This window comes from Dendrobates tinctorius, unplaced genomic scaffold (assembly GCF_039654945.1).
Source record: "Dendrobates tinctorius isolate UK_male_01 unplaced genomic scaffold, ASM3965494v1 ptg000083l, whole genome shotgun sequence".
Taxonomy (NCBI): Eukaryota; Metazoa; Chordata; class Amphibia; order Anura; family Dendrobatidae; genus Dendrobates; species Dendrobates tinctorius.
In genome coordinates, this window is record NW_027361751.1 from 21,763,205 (window position 1) to 21,780,113 (window position 16,909).

A 16,909-nucleotide genomic window follows, 5' to 3' on the forward strand; every position below is an offset into this window, starting at 1 on the left:
AAGTCAACGCATTTTGAGGTCAACGCAGGACCTCTTCATCAGGACAAAAAACCTAGTGGCTATGTTTTTTTTGCCTGGGTCTTTTTGGAATGAAGGGTCTTTGAAATGGTATAGGACTTCAGAGTTCTTGGTAATTAGGGTGCCTGCCTGTATTTTCAACTGCCTGAGTTTAGGTTAGCAAGAATAGATTACTTTTAAAATCACCTTTGTATTGTAAACATTGATGCTTTGGGCCCCGATTCATTAAAGTTTTTATGCCAGAATTCCTGCTTAAAAAGTTTTTAAAAGTTGCAAACATTTTTACATAACATAGTGCTGACCAAAACGTCTGCAACTTTTGGCGCTTTCACTTCAGTTTTGCCCAGCTCCGCAAAATTGGCTGATGCTGGGGTGGGATGGGGTTATGATGCCACAGTTTGTCTAATTCATGTTGAGCTGTGGTGTCCTCAAAGGAGTAAGATTCGTGGCAAGGTGCACACCATTTGGTAGCCACTCCTGATTCATTAAGAGGTGTGTGCCACTAAATGTGTCTTACTCCATCACGCCCACTCATAATGACAAGCGCGACAATCGGTGCTCTTGATGAATCGGGACCTTGGTGCTTTCTCCTTCAGTGGTATAATAGATTCTTTAATAATCACTGGGATCAATATTTAGCTTCTTAATCGAATATAAATCATGTCTGAATGTGCAAAGTTTCCACATGTTAAAAATGTAAGTCAGTCCACAAAATATATGATAATTAGGGGTGAGCGAGTATATTCGCAAGTATTCAGTACATAGCGAGTATTTCACTACTCGCCTCGCAATATTCGGATTTCCCGCCCAGCATGTTATCCAATCACAGTAACGCCGCAGCCATCTTGGTTGTGGCAATACCATGATTGGCTGGCCGCACAGCGTCATAGATCAGTCATAGCCTATGACTCATAGGCTGTGTATAAGCACTTCCACCGCCATTTTCTGCACATTGCATCCAGGACACAGCTAGTGCTAGCGTAGGGAGAGTGTGAGCAGCTGCTAGGGAGAGTTGTGCTTTTGCAAATCCTCCATAAATCATCACAAAAACACAAAAGCTCTTGTGAGAGCTACCTGGAGTATTTTATTAGTAGGTGACTGTAGTGCAGGGAGACAGAGAAGCGTTACAGTAAAAACACAGTACCTCAAAATCTCAGCTCTTCTGAGAGATGAAAGTACTGTATAAGGTCAGGGAGTAGTGACAGTTTTCCCAGCTATTTTTTTGGGGGGGTCACATTTACCCCTGCTGCCCAATTTTTTTTGCCCTTGCGGTGCTGTTTGCACACCGAATAGCACACACGGTACTGCACAACTGGGACGCAGCCAGCACTGCTGTATTCTGTGGTGACTGTCGAGATAAATCTTCAGCTTTAACCTCAGGCCAATTTTTTTGCCCTTGCGGTGCTTTTTGCACACCGAATAGCATGCACGTTACTGCATAACTGAGATGTCGCCAGCACCGCTGTCTTCTGTGGTAACTGTCAAGCTAAATCATTGGCTTTAACCTCAGGCCAATTTTTTTGCCCTTGCGGTGCTGTTTGTAAAACACAAAGCAGTACTAGGCTGTAGTGCTACCTTCCACAAAGCACAAACTGCTCCTTGTTCCCCAATATCTGCATCTGAACATCTGCAACTATGTTACAAAAAACCCAAATTTCCAAAAAGCCTGTTGTGAAGGGACAGGGACAAGGACGTGGCCATGGGGTTGTCAGTGGTGCCCGACAAGGCACTGAGTCTGGGAGACAGAAGGTTGATGCATCTATGTTCCTGGTGAAAATTCCTGGTCTGGAATTCTGGAATTTAAAGGTGTCTAGAAGCCGCAAGAGCAGATACTGTTTTGGGTGGCAGCTAAGGGCTCAACTAAATTTTCTGGTAGCACCCAATCTTCCACGACCTTGGGCTGATTTTTGGAGACACTGTGTCTATGCCTGCACATTGGGCACTGATACTACCGTGCTAGTAGTCCTAGCTTCATAAATGCCTGGCCCTTGAGGCCTCCTTCCTACATCAACCATGATACAGCCCCTTGGGCTGAATTTTGGAGACACTATGTCTATACCTGCACATTGGGCACTGGAACTACCGTGCTAGTAGTCCTAGCTTCATAATTGTCTGGCCCTTGAGGCCTCCTTCCTGCGTCAACAATGATACAGCCCCTACAGCTAATTGTGATGATGATGGGTGGCTTCTTCCTGCGTTAACCAACACACAGCTTTATACCGCCTGCTTTTAAACAATCATGCACCCATGTCAGCCTTTTCCTCAGGCCCCCAGACCACTTTGTAGGGTCCAGCAGAAAATTACTCGCATTTCCCATTGACTTTCTTTGGACTCACTACTCGTTACGAATACCCGAGTATTAGGACCTACTCGATATGAGTATAGCGAGTCCAAATATTTGACTATTCGCTCATCCCTAATGATAATGTGATCTTAAATCTACATATCCATGTATTCAGATTGTACAGTACAGAAGCTCTTCTGAATGTTGGGTTCAGACTTGAAAACATTATTGTTTTGTTGGAATGTGAAAGTATATCTGTACATATAATATGAAAATACGAATTTACATGTCAGGCTGTGTTCACAATTGTTTTACGCTCTTTCCATCAGGGATTCTAATGTTTTTGACATTCATATTGTCATTAATTCTTGCTATCAAAAATATCTTGGTGGATCCACATTATAATAGTGACGTCTATTAGGATTTCTTAAACTCTGTTGGAAAATGGATTTGGACCATGTGTTATGGCTAGCTACATTAAGGTCAGATGCTATGATAGAAAATAAATATGCAACCATTTGGCAAACCAATAGTTGTTGGGAAAATGATGATTTAGTCTTCATGCAAATACATTTTGTTAAAATGAACTGGTCATATACGAAAGATATAGGGTCAAACTGCAGGAGAACAGTGTGAAAATGCTGCCTGGCCACTTCACTGAAAGTTCGGTTACTGGAGGGGAAATTAAATTATAGCCTCCCGAGAGCCCCTTGCTTTCAGTCATAGGAATCGCCCCCAGAGCAATTACAGTCATCGCTCAATATACTGTGAGTGGCTGCGCTAATTACTCGAAACTTTGATTGACAACTCGCTCTGTACAGACTTTGCAGAGCGAGTGGTCAAACTGCCAGAAAGCGATTACAGCCACTGTACACAATATATTGAGCAAGGATTGTCACCACTCCATGCACGACCCCTAGGAGTGAAAGCAAAGGCTTCCACCAGAGGATATAAATTAATTTCCTCTCGGAAGCCCTGCTTTCAGTAAGGCAACCGAGCAGTATGTTAACACTATCCACCTGCAGGATTAACCTTATATCTTTAAGTGAGCATGTTTTTTTTTTTTTGCATATGACCGGTTACCTTGAAAAATAAAAAAACAGATGTAGAATGAAAAATAAATTCAGAAGATTACAAATATCTAAAAGAGGAACTAGGAACAAAATTGAGGAAATAGAAAAGGTTGAGTTCAACTGAAGTGTTCATACAAGACAAAATAATAATAAGAACTGGGGAGCTGCAAGAATTAGCAGAAAAGATTCGTTTTACATAAGTATATGAAATGTTATCCTGGTATAATGAGAAGTTCTACAAATTTCTAATATGCCATGTCGCAATTTCTTGTCATTTTTAATATCTTAGGTTACGGTCAGCGATGGAAACATTTACTGCTGACACTCAGAGAAGAAAAACACATAGATCTAATAAATTCTCATAGAGTATACTAAACTGGTATTGCACTATGTTACTGATGTAGCAAAGTTTACTTTAACACAAATAAAATGGTGCTGAGATATCACAGGACTAGAGATGAGCGAACTTGTTCAGAAAATGTTTGCCAATCTCAAATTCGGCGTGAAAGTAGCAGATTCAGATCTGTGCTCGGTTTCACAAGCATTCACAAGTTGACAAAATTCGGTCACAGTTCGGTAAATCATCACGTTTCCACTAAGGCTTTTGTTATTTCTTTGGCTAGGAAAATGGTGCTGTATGATGAGCAGGAAGGACAGGGGGACATTTGATGACAGGAGGGGGGTTGTCTAAGTCAGAGGACATTTCTTTAATAACGTAATGTGTGTACATTCCGGCAGCCATTCAGGGTGCAGAAGCCATCCACAACATCATGACACAAGGTCTTCTATGATTGGCTGGTGAAGTCACATGTCCCTGGCCATATAAAAAGCGGACATCTTGTTTTGCTGGTGCCATTTTCTCAGTGTCACAGTGCAGAGAAGCCACTCCTGATAGTGCTGCAGGTGAACTTGTCAGTTAGCTAGAAAGGATCCTGTTTTTTGTGAAATCAATCTTCCAGCATCTAACTATATTGTGCAAAAACTGTGTGGTAGCCTTAGGAGGCCCCATTTGCTAATCCAAATTGTTTGTGATAAAACTATTTCAATGAGAAATCAGGAGGTCACATTTTCTCATATAAGAGTATTATTCAGGCACACTAAGAAAATAAATAGCGATTGTTCATTTAGTGATAGGTGACTGACAGATGTAAGTCTAAGGTCGTGAAACAGCAGGTTAAAAAAAGGGCAACGGTACTTACAACATGAGTGAGAAAAAGTGAGTTGTGGTGGAAAGGAGAATAGGATTGGTGTTCGGCGTGTGCGTGGGTTAGGTTTTAATGTGAATAAAGGATCAACTGAATAAACACCGTCTCGTCCTATTCAAAGACCACTCACAACATCTCTTACAGGATGGGCTACTTGACTTCCTTTCTTTGGCAACCGCACAGTGGTACTCCTTCTAGATGAGGGTCAGAAAGAGCATGTGCTCCAGTGGATGGCAAGTTCACACATTCTATTCCATGGGCATTAGAGGTAATCTCCAAAGATTAACAGAATCCAGAGGAGAAAAGTATCTGCATCGACGCTCAACATTTTTTAAATGCTGGATCCAGGGCTGGACGAAGTAGGGTCCAAGCAGAATCCAGACTCTCGTCACCAGTTGTTAAATACCGAGGGTGGAGGGGATCCTGATGAAATTCAGATACCCAGAGGTGCACACAGTTTGTACTGTGGTGTCAAGGCAGGAGCAGGAGGAGTGTGACTCAGGATGAGGAGTGTGAGAACAAAGAGGATGACGATGAGGTTGTAGATCCCTTTTGAGGTGAACCCAGAGGTACGCAGCTGAGTAGCTCAGCAGAGGAGGTGGAGGTTGAGAAGGAAGACGAGAAGGCTGTGTTGAGGCTTCACACGCAAACATGAAGTGATGCAGCCACGACAAGCACTGCATCCTCAGCCCCATCTCTGGCTGCAGCCAGCACCAGTCACGAGTGTGCAGTTCTCGAGGGGAGCAAGGGTTGCCTAGCCTGGGCCTTTTTTGAGACCGCAAAGGATGATGCATGTCACATTATCTGCGAAATTTGCAAAAAAAAAAAAAAAAACCTCAGTAGAGGCAAAAATTTTAATAATTTGACAACTACATGCATGAACCGACACATGGGTGATCAACATGCCTTAGAGTGGGAATCTTACTGCGCTAAAGTGCGGACTAGCGGTCCCAATCAAGCACAGCTCCTGCTTCTTCCCCCTCCGTCACCATGCAAAGTCTTCTCACACAGGTCTCCAGCTGTAGAAACTCCACTTGTTGACCCCCTACAGTCAGGGTGAGAGCCTATCAGCTGTTACCGAAGTGGACATGACTGCTGTTTTTGTGTCACCTAGCACAACACATCTTTCTCAATCCACGGTAACATCGAAAGGCATGGTGTGAGGTTGCCCTGGCATAGGGCCGCCAGCAGGTTTGCACCGTTCTCACACATGCCCAGGCTCCAGGTTCAGTGGAGACATCCATTGCTCTAACTCGGCCAGGATAGTTGTCCACAACTCTTGAGCTATGTGACTGAGATCTCCAAGGCATATTAATTTTAACACTGCCTGATTGCGGTGAGCCATGGCTGTGCAGTACGGAGGTGGGGGGGGATTCTATCTGCCCAGCTGGAATGCGTGTCTGGTTAAGGGAAAGATGTAAATCAACAGCCGCGGAGACACCATCACATGTTTCTCAACGCAAGCAATGACTAGCCAGGTCTTTCACCGGGAAGGAACAACCACGGGAAGGGCAGTCTCCAATGAAGGAAACCACCTATGCCAAAACATGGTATCCATCCACAGACAGCTGTTTCGGGGTATTGCCCCTCATCAGTGTGGAGTAGGAAACTGGCTAGTAGGAGCAATGCCTAGTAAAATACTGTGAAAATGAGGATGAGTGACCTCATGGAGATCAACATCCAACACTGCGGAGACACCATCACATGTTTCTCAACGCAGTGATTCTAGAGCAATGCCCCCGTCCCTTATGGGAAATATGCAAAAACATGCAAATCAACAGCTGCGAAGACACCATCACATGTTTCTCAACGCAAGCGATGACTAGCCAGGTCTTTCACCGGGAAGGAACAACCACGGGAAGGGCAGTCTCCAATGAAGGAAACCACCTATGCCAAAACATGGTATCCATCCACAGACAGCTGTTTCGGGGTACTGCCCCTCATCAGTGTGGAGTAGGAAACTGGCTAGTAGGAGCAATGCCTAGTAAAATACTGTGAAAATGAGGATGAGTGACCTCATGGAGATCAACATCCAACACTGCGGAGACACCATCACATGTTTCTCAACGCAGTGATTCTAGAGCAATGCCCCCATCCCTTATGGGAAATATGCAAAAACATGTAAATCAACAGCCGCGGAGACACCATCACATGTTTCTCAACGCAAGCGATGACTAGCCAGGTCTTTCACCGGGAAGGAACAACCACGGGAAGGGCAGTCTCCAATGAAGGAAACCACCTATGCCAAAACATGGTATCCATCCACAGACAGCTGTTTCGGGGTATTGCCCCTCATCAGTGTGGAGTAGGAAACTGGCTAGTAGGAGCAATGCCTAGTAAAATACTGTGAAAATGAGGATGAGTGACCTCATGGAGATCAACATCCAACACTGCGGAGACACCATCACATGTTTCTCAACGCAGTGATTCTAGAGCAATGCCCCATCCCTTATGGGAAATATGCAAAAACATGTAAATCAACAGCCGCGGAGACACCATCACATGTTTCTCAACGCAAGCAATGACTAGCCAGGTCTTTCACCGGGAAGGAACAACCACGGGAAGGGCAGTCTCCAATGAAGGAAACCACCTATGCCAAAACATGGTATCCATCCACAGACAGCTGTTTCGGGGTACTGCCCCTCATCAGTGTGGAGTAGGAAACTGGCTAGTAGGAGCAATGCCTAGTAAAATACTGTGAAAATGAGGATGAGTGACCTCATGGAGATCAACATCCAACACTGCGGAGACACCATCACATGTTTCTCAACGCAGTGATTCTAGAGCAATGCCCCCGTCCCTTATGGGAAATATGCAAAAACATGTAAATCAACAGCCGCGGAGACACCATCACATGTTTCTCAACGCAAGCGATGACTAGCCAGGTCTTTCACCGGGAAGGAACAACCACGGGAAGGGCATTCTCCAATGAAGGAAGCCACCTATGCCAAAACATGGTATCCATCCACAGACAGCTGTTTCGGGGTATTGCCCCTCATCAGTGTGGAGTAGGAAACTGGCTAGTAGGAGCAATGCCTAGTAAAATACTGTGAAAATAAGGATGAGTGACCTCATGGAGATCAACATCCAACACTGCGGAGACACCATCACATGTTTCTCAACGCAGTGATTCTAGAGCAATGCCCCCATCCCTTATGGGAAATATGCAAAAACATGTTAATCAACAGCCGCGGAGACACCATCACACGTTTCTCAACGCAAGCAATGACTAGCCAGGTCTTTCACCGGGAAGGAACAACCACGGGAAGGGCAGTCTCCAATGAAGGAAACCACCTATGCCAAAACATGGTATCCATCCACAGACAGGTCACTCATCCTCATTTTCACAGTATTTTACTAGGCATTGCTCCTACTAGCCAGTTTCCTACTCCACACTGATGAGGGGCAATACCCCGAAACAGCTGTCTGTGGATGGATACCATGTTTTGGCATAGGTGGTTTCCTTCATTGGAGACTGCCCTTCCCGTGGTTGCTCCTTCCCGGTGAAAGACCTGGCTAGTCATTGCTTGCGCTGAGAAACATGTGATGGTGTCTCCGCGGCTGTTGATTTACATGTTTTTGCATATTTCCCATAAGGGATGGGGGCATTGCTCTAGAATCATTGCGTTGAGAAACATGTGATGGTGTATCCGCAGTGTTGGATGTTGATCTCCATAAGGTCACTCATCCTCATTTTCACAGTATTTTACTAGGCATTGCTCCAACTAGCCAGTTTCCTACTCCACACTGATGAGGGGCAATACCCCGAAACAGCTGTCTGTGTTTGGATACCATGTTTTGGCATAGGTGGTTTCCTTCATTGGAGACTGCCCTTCCCGTGGTTGTTCCTTCCTGGTGAAAGACCTGGCTAGTCATTGCTTGTGTTGAGAAACATGTGATGGTGTCTCCGCGGCTGTTGATTTACATGTTTTTGCATATTTCCCATAAGGGATGGGGCATTGCTCTAGAATCACTGCGTTGAGAAACATGTGATGGTGTCTCCGCAGTGTTGGATGTTGATCTCCATGAGGTCACTCATCCTCATTTTCACAGTATTTTACTAGGCATTGCTCCTACTAGCCAGTTTCCTACTCCACACTGATGAGGGGCAATACCCCGAAACAGCTGTCTGTGGATGGATACTATGTTTTGGCATAGGTGGTTTCCTTCATTGGAGACTGCCCTTCCCATGGTTGTTCCTTCCTGGTGAAAGACCTGGCTAGTCATTGCTTGCGTTGAGAAACATGTGATGGTGTCTCCGCGGCTGTTGATTTACATGTTTTTGCATATTTCCCATAAGGGATGGGGGCATTGCTCTAGAATCACTGCGTTGAGAAACATGTGATGGTGTCTCCGCAGTGTTGGATGTTGATCTCCATGAGGTCACTCATCCTCATTTTCATGGTTAAGGGAAAGAGTGAGGGGACAGGTGGGGGCCATAGAGGAAGAGGAGCCAGAAGCAGTGGACAAAGTGTCAAATACAGAGGTTTGTCCTGCAAGCCTTGGGGATTCCAAGACTTATGAAACAGCCCCTTCCCCACTTGCCACAACAGTCACTAAAATTCACCCAACGCCCAGTCAGCGAAATGTAATGCCCTTGGACGAGTAAGTGTGGCCAAGTGTCTTTGGTGAAATGCAACCTGGCAGACATAGATTTAGTCAAGGAACGGGAGACATTGTTTGTAACATGCTGATGTAGCTCAGTCACAACTTTCTAACAGAAGTAATGGTGAGTGGGCAACTGGTACTGTGGGACTGCGACAGCCTTTCGGAAACCATTGGTATCTACCAGGCAGAAAGGCAGCATTTCCATAGCCAACAGATTGGAGATGGTGGAGTTCAACCTCTTTGATCTGTCATGTGTAGGAGGAAACAATCTTCTACGTGACCACAACTGCGGGACCGAGGACTGGCTGCAGTGCTGAGAAAGGGTGGAGTATGGTGAACTGTACAAACTGCTGGACGGAAAGTGAGGTTCAGGCGGAGATGTTACAGAGGATTGAAAAAGTTGTGGTGTGCTCGTCCTCTGAAATCGGTCAAAAACAGAGGCATGTCTGCTTTGGTTACAGCTGACAGCGGTCTTTCACTCAGCCTGACTGGAACGGGTAAAGAATCGGAGGTTACACGGTTGGAGACCTGTGTGACAATACTTGGCACGGTAACAGAGTAGGAAGAAGCAGCAGATGCAGTTGATGGGGTGGCTGATGGTTGAGGTCCGCTGGTCCACATTTTATCGCAGTGGGGTTGCCAGACTAATGCATGTTGATTGTGCATGTGAAGGTTCATACATGTAGTAGTCAAATTATTGCACTTTTTCCCTCTACTGTTTTTTGGCAGATAACGTGAGTTTGGTCATCCTTTGCAATGACAAAAAAAGCCAAGGCTAGGCTACCCTTGCTCCCCGTGAGCTGCAGACCCGAGTACACTGCTGGCCACAGCAGCGGGTGTGGCTTAGGATGCAGTGCTTGTCGTGGTCTCATCACTCCGTTTCTGCGCCATACAGCACAACGTAACCTCCTCGTCTCTCTCCTCCTCCACCTCCTCAGATGAGCAATTGAAGCTGCGCTTGCTATCCACTCGAGCACATGCTCTTTTTGGGCCTCATCAACAAGGTGTTCCGTTGTGCAGCCCAAAAAAAGGTAGTGAAGTAGCCGTCCAGTAACAGAAGTTGTCAGTTGCGTTTGACTAACATTACCACTTACCCCACATAAACCTTGCAAACCAAGCCTAATCCCCCCTTCCACCATGACATCGCTTTTTCCCAGTCATTTTGCTCAGATAGTGTGGTAGGACACAGTATTAGCAACAGTTGAATTTCAGCAGCACTAAATGACAAGGTGAACTATGGCATGTTGTATCGCATTAGTCACAGAAGAATTGTTTCAGTGTGGATGAGGCCTGTACTACAAAGAAAATATGCTCTAAACAATTTCAAACTCTGATCTAGCCTGCACAGAATTTTTTTTTTTTTACTGTGCAACAACTCTGCACACAGAACAATTTCACCACCACTTAATAACAAGGTGTGATATGGTATGCTGTATCATGTTTAGCAACTGAAAAAATAAGATTTTGAAAAGCCTACTCATACATGGAGCACAATAGAAGGAGTACACAACACACTTGTATGAAATGTGCCCCGCTGTCTTTGTCTGTGGACCTCACTAATGGCACAAAAAAAAAATCTACTGGAAGGTCAATTTCACAGCCACAAAGGACACTAGCTATCTAAACCATCTGACTTAGATTTTAGCTAGTTAGCTAGGCGGTTGTTTCTATCAGCACCCAGTTCCAGTGTCGGGAGCAGCCTCTCTGCGCTGTAAGGCTGGTTTCACAGTAGCGTTTTTTAGCGCAGCGCATAGTGCGCGTCCATGCGCCCCTATGTTTAACATGGCGGGCGCATGGTCTAGCGTTTGCACGCGCACGTATGTGTTTTCGTGCGCATGCGTTTTTTGTAGTGTGCGCCTTGGCGTGCCCAACGCAACCTGTTGCATTTTTGGGTCCGTCCAATGGCGTAAAAACGCATGCGCACGCTGGTGCACGGAATGCGCAAAAATAATACATTGCAGTCTATGGGAACGCAGGCGTGCGCATGGACATGCGCACGCCTGCGCTTGAAATCGCATGCGTTTTAAGAGTTAACATGGCTACAAACTGGATAAAATGCATGCGCGCAAAACGCATGATGCGTTTTTTGCATGCGTTTCTATGGCGCACGAAGCGCAGCGCTAAAAAACGCTAATGTAAAACTAGCCTAATAGTGACAAAATGGCGATTAATCAAGATGTCTGCTCTTTATATAGAGAGGGACATGTGATTTCAGCAGCCAATGATACAAGCCGTTGTATCTGGACATTGTGGATGCTTCCTGCGCCCTGACTGGCTAGCCACAATGTGCACACAAAGTTAGAAAAAAATAATTTACAAGCACGCCGCGCCTCAGCTCTCCCCACCCCCTACCCTCAAACACATGCACCACACACATCATACACCAGCACTATCCTAGCCAAAGTGCTCAAAATACTTTAGTAGCAATGCAAATATTTTCCCGCACTTTTACAAAATGTTACAGATTTTTACTGAATAGGTCTGGACACACAAGATGAGAGTATTATACTGCCTCTGTACAAATCCATGGTAACTGTAGATGGCACATGGAGTACTGTGTACAGTTTGGGGCACCGGTGCTCAGGAAGGATATAATGAAACTAGAGCATGTACAAAGGAGGGCACCAAAATTAATAAAGGGGATGGGGGAACTACAATACCCAGAGAGATTGGTAAAATTAGGATTATTTAGTCTAGAAAAAAGATGACTGAGGGGCGATCTAATAACCATGTATAAGTATATAAGGGGACAATATATTTTTCGCTTTATAAGACGCACCACAAATTTTGAGGAGAAAAATAAAAAAATATTTTTTTAATAAAATGGTGGTGCCTCTTATAATCCTTGCATCTCATTCTTACCGGGGTTGGTGGCTGCAGTGTAGCGGGGTCAGAGACTCGATGCTGGAGGAGGCAGGCGTGGAGTGATGCTGCAGGCCGCATTCAGGGATGAGGGGGGGGCTCCGATGTGTGCCATTGCTGCGGCTGTCTTATGCTGCTGCATGGTCTTGTTTCTCCGGTGCCCAGCGGTGCTGTGTTGTGTGCCCCTGGGCTCTACCTACATTGTGCGACAGGCCAGAGCCCTGGCATTTCCTCGGTTCCCTGTGTGTGCGCGCAATGGTGCCGGTAAAAAAATGGCCGTCAGCGCGTGCGCAGATGGGATCTCGGACCCAGCTCTCGAGATGAGATTTCAGCGCTGAGATCATCATCTCACCACCGCACACACAGATGGAACCAAGGAAATGCCGGGGCTCTGGCATGTCGCACAATGTCGGCAGAGCCCCGGTCAGCGCACAACGCAGCACCGCTGGGCACCGGAGACACCCGCAGCACCGGCCAGCAACTGCCGGACACCCGGATGCCCCCTGATCATGGCCTATGATAAGGCATGTCCGTTTTGTAAGACGCAACCCAATTTTCCCCCCAAATTTAGGGGAAAAAAGTGCGTCTTACAAAGCAAAAAAATATGGTATATCTCCGAGGATCTGTTTATATTAAGGAAGGTGACGGTCACCGAGGGGCATTCTCTCGTCTGGAGGAGAGGTTTTTCCACCAACAAAGAAGAGGATTCCTTACTGGTAGGGCAGTGAGAATCTGGAATTCCTTGCCTGAGGAGGTGGTGATGGCGAACTCAGTCGAGGGGTTCAAGAGAGGCCTGAATGTCTTCCTAGAGCGTAACAATATTGTATCTTAAAATTATTATGTTCTTTTTTTAGAAGGACGTAGATATGGGGATTTATTCTGACAGAATATAGGCTTTACTGGATGGACAGATGTCTTTTTTCAGCCTTGCTAACTATGTTACTATGTTACAGATTTTATGAAAATGTGCTTGCGTTTCTGATCACAAATCCAAATGTGCCATATTCGTGCCGAATTTATGTTTGGCAATCATTTTTCGAACATATTCGCTCATCTCAAATGGTGACTGGGCAACTGGTAATGAGGGATTACAACAGGCCATCAGCTTTCCAAAATCATCTCTATCCACCAGGTGGAAAGGCAGCATTCCGTGGCCAAAAGATTGGAGATGATGGCGTTAAAGCTTAGTTTGGGCTTGTGTAGGAGGAAAAAATCTTTTACATGACCACAACTGCAGGACAGAGGGGTGGCTGCTGCGCTGAGAGGCTGGAGTAGGGTGTACATGACAAACTGATGTACTGTGAGGTGCTGGCGGTGTTATGGTGAATTGAGAATGATGTGGTGCACTTGGAGTCTGAGATCGATCAAAACCAGCAGCCGTGTCCACTTCTGTAACAGCTGATGGGCTCACACACCCAGACAGTAGCGGGTAAACAAGTGAAGTTTCTGCGGCCGGAGACCTATGTGACAACACTTGCCACAGTGACGTAGGAGGAAGAAGCAGCAGATGCAGTTGATGGAGCTTTCGGTGGGTGATGAGGCCCGCCAGGCTGCATCTTAGCACAGTTAGAGTCCCAGACTAAGGCATGTTGATCATGTATGTGCAAGTTCATTCATGTAGTAGTCAAATTATTAGAATTTTTGCTTCTATTGAGTTGTTTTTTTTATAAAGTTGTCAGATAACATGAGTTGGATCATCCTTTGCGGTCTGTAAAAATGATCCAAGCTAAGCATCCCTTGCCACCCCTGCAAACTGCAGACCCACAACCACTGCTGCCCACAATGAAAGTTGTGGCTAAGGATGCAGTGCTTGACGTAGTTGCATCACTCCATTTCTGTGCGGGAAGCCGCAATGTAACCTCCTCGGCTTCCTCCTCCTCTTCTGCTGAGCTACTCAGCTGCATGCCTCTGGGTTCACACGAAGTGGGATCTACAACCTCAGTCATCCTCTATGTTCTCCCTTCCCTCACCCTGAGTCACCCTCTTTTAGCCCTGACAGCACAGTACAGTTCTCATCAACCTCAGGTATCTCAGTTTCATCAGTATCATCTCCACCCCCAGGGGTTAACATTGACTGTTGGCTGGATCACACAATTAGCACAAAAGATTTATATTTTGAAATGTGGACTGGTAGCTGGACAACACAGTTAGCACAAGAGATTTATATGCTGAAATGTGGACTGGTGGCTGGACCATACATTTAGCACAAAGGATTTAAATGCTGAAATGTGGACTGGTGGCAGGACCACACAGCACCAAGGATTTAGATGCTGAAATGTGGACTGGTGGCAGGACCACACAGCACCAAGGATTTAGATGCTGAAATGTGGACTGGTGGCAGGACCACACAGCACCAAGGATTTAGATGCTGAAATGTGGACTGGTGGCAGGACCACACAGCACCAAGGATTTAGATGCTGAAATGTGGACTGGTGGCAGGACCACACAGCACCAAGGATTTAGATGCTGAAATGTGGACTGGTGGCAGGACCCCACAAATAGAACAAAGGATTTAGATGCTGAAATGTGAACTTCTGAACTAGCTTAGAATAATCCAACCATCTAAGTTACTACTTGCAGCAGCCGTAGCTTCACTATGCTGTTACAGTCACAAAATGGTGCCAAAGCCACATGTCTGCTTTTTATATGGAGAGGGACATGTGACTTGTGCAGCCAAAGACACAAGCTCTTGTGTCTGGACTTTGTGGATGGTTTCTGCACCCCGACTGTCTGCCAGAATCTCCACAAATTAAGTTAATAAAAAAAAAAAAAAAATTACAGTCCGCTGCTCCTCTGACCTCTCCTCACCTCCTTCCCTTGTCAAACACGTCCCCCCCACTCATCCTACAGCACCACTATCCTAGTCAAAGTCCTAACAAAACAAAAGCATTTGTGGAAATTCAATCATTTACCAAACTTTGGACGAATTGTGCCGATTTTGAGAAAAATGATCGGGAATCCGAACAGAAATCCGAATGAGCTAAAAAACCTTAATTTTGATGTTTAGATTTTTTTTTTCTAATTATGCAGTTTACATATTAATTTATTTTATATTTTGACAGATTGCACATTTCTGAATGCAGCAATACCAAAACAGACTGTAAGCTTGCGAGCAGGGCCCTCATTCCTCTTGGTATCTGTTATGATATATGTGATTATTGTTATGCTGTTATGTCTATTGTCTGTACAAGTCCCCTCTGAAATGTAAAGTGCTCCAGAATATGTCGGCGCTATAGAAATAAAATTATTATTGTGTTTTTTTAATTGTTTAATTTATGAGGCAAAAAGGAGGTGATTTGAAATGGCTTTTTTTTTTAAATTTTAAAACTTTTTTTCCCTCACTTTTTACTTTAATAGTTTCATCAGGGGACTTGAAGCCGTTAGAGGCACTTTATGTAAATCAGTCATCAAGGGTGGTGAAGGCTGCGAGCTCAGTGTGTGAGCCCACATCAAAGGCAGGGACACTACTTTTGATGCAACAGTACGTCAAAGCTAGTGAAGGGGTTAATCTTGTGGGAACACCCAGACCCCCCCATTCATCTACCGGTTTTCAGGTGCTTGACATGCTGCAACATTTTTGCAAGATTTGTGGTTGCAAAAATTTTTCAAATTTTTGTTGTCTTTACACCGGTACAGCACGGCTCCACTTTCTTTTCAGCGGCGCTTAGTGGGAGGGAGTGTGGCCAAGGAAGTCAACAAATTCATAACTTACACCTAAAAAGTGTCGAACATTTCAACAGAAACGTCCCATTTATGACATGTACTTAATTCATCATCAAAAACTGGCATAGAAAATAAGGCCCATCAGTGGTGACCTAATTGCTTCAAATGGGTTGTCTGGTGAAGAGAAGTTATCATCATCTATCCATATGATAAGTGGCAATATAGATTGGTGGGGGTCTGACTGCTGAGACGCACATTAAAAGGAATCTGTAACCCCATTTTCGGCCTGTAAGCTGTGGTCACAGCCATCAGGGTCTTATCTACAGCATTCTGTAATGCTGTAGATAAGCCCCCGATGTAACCTGAAAGATAAGAAAAAAGAGTTAGATTATACTCACCCTGGCGTTCGGTCTGGTCCGATGGGTGTCGCCGTCCCCTCCCATCTTCATACGATGATGTCCTCCTCTTTGCTTCTCCCTCGGCTCTTGCGCAGGCGTACTTTATCTGCCCTGTTGAGGGCAGAGCAGAGTATTGCAGTCCGCAGGCCCCGGACCTCTCTGACCTTTCCCGGTGCCTGCGCACTGCAGTACTTTACTCTGTCCTCAACAGGGCAGATAAAGTACGCCAGCGCAAGAGCCGAGGGAGAAGCAAGGAGGACATCATCGTATGAAGATGTGAGGCACCGGACCGCGACACCCACCGCACCCGGTGTTTTTCTTATCCATCAGGTTTCATCGGGTGCTTATCTACAGCATTAGAATGCTATAGATAAGCCCCTGATGGCGGAGGCCGCATCTTACAGGGCTAAAATGGGGTGACAGATTCCCTTTAATTAGCAGCATGGGGAACTTTTCGTCCTTGTTAGAATGGAGAGGCAGTGTGGACTACTCGAACACATCCCATTCAATCCCCCACCAGTCAACAAGTTATCAGCTATCCTGTGGACAACCCTTTTAACTTTCTTTTCCTTCTCATCTCTGGCTTATCATTATTCTACTGCTGCTGAACTGAAAAAACCTTCCATGTACGGACTTTATGGCATCTTAGTGCTTATACGTAGGATCAAATCCGAAGATGCAGGTCTGTACTATGATGGATGGGAAAACAAACAAAAGACGCTCAAGCCTGTAACAAGGGGTGGAATTCAGACCTTAAGACTGTTTTGTAGAGGACCAGATAAAAAAAAAAAAGAAAAA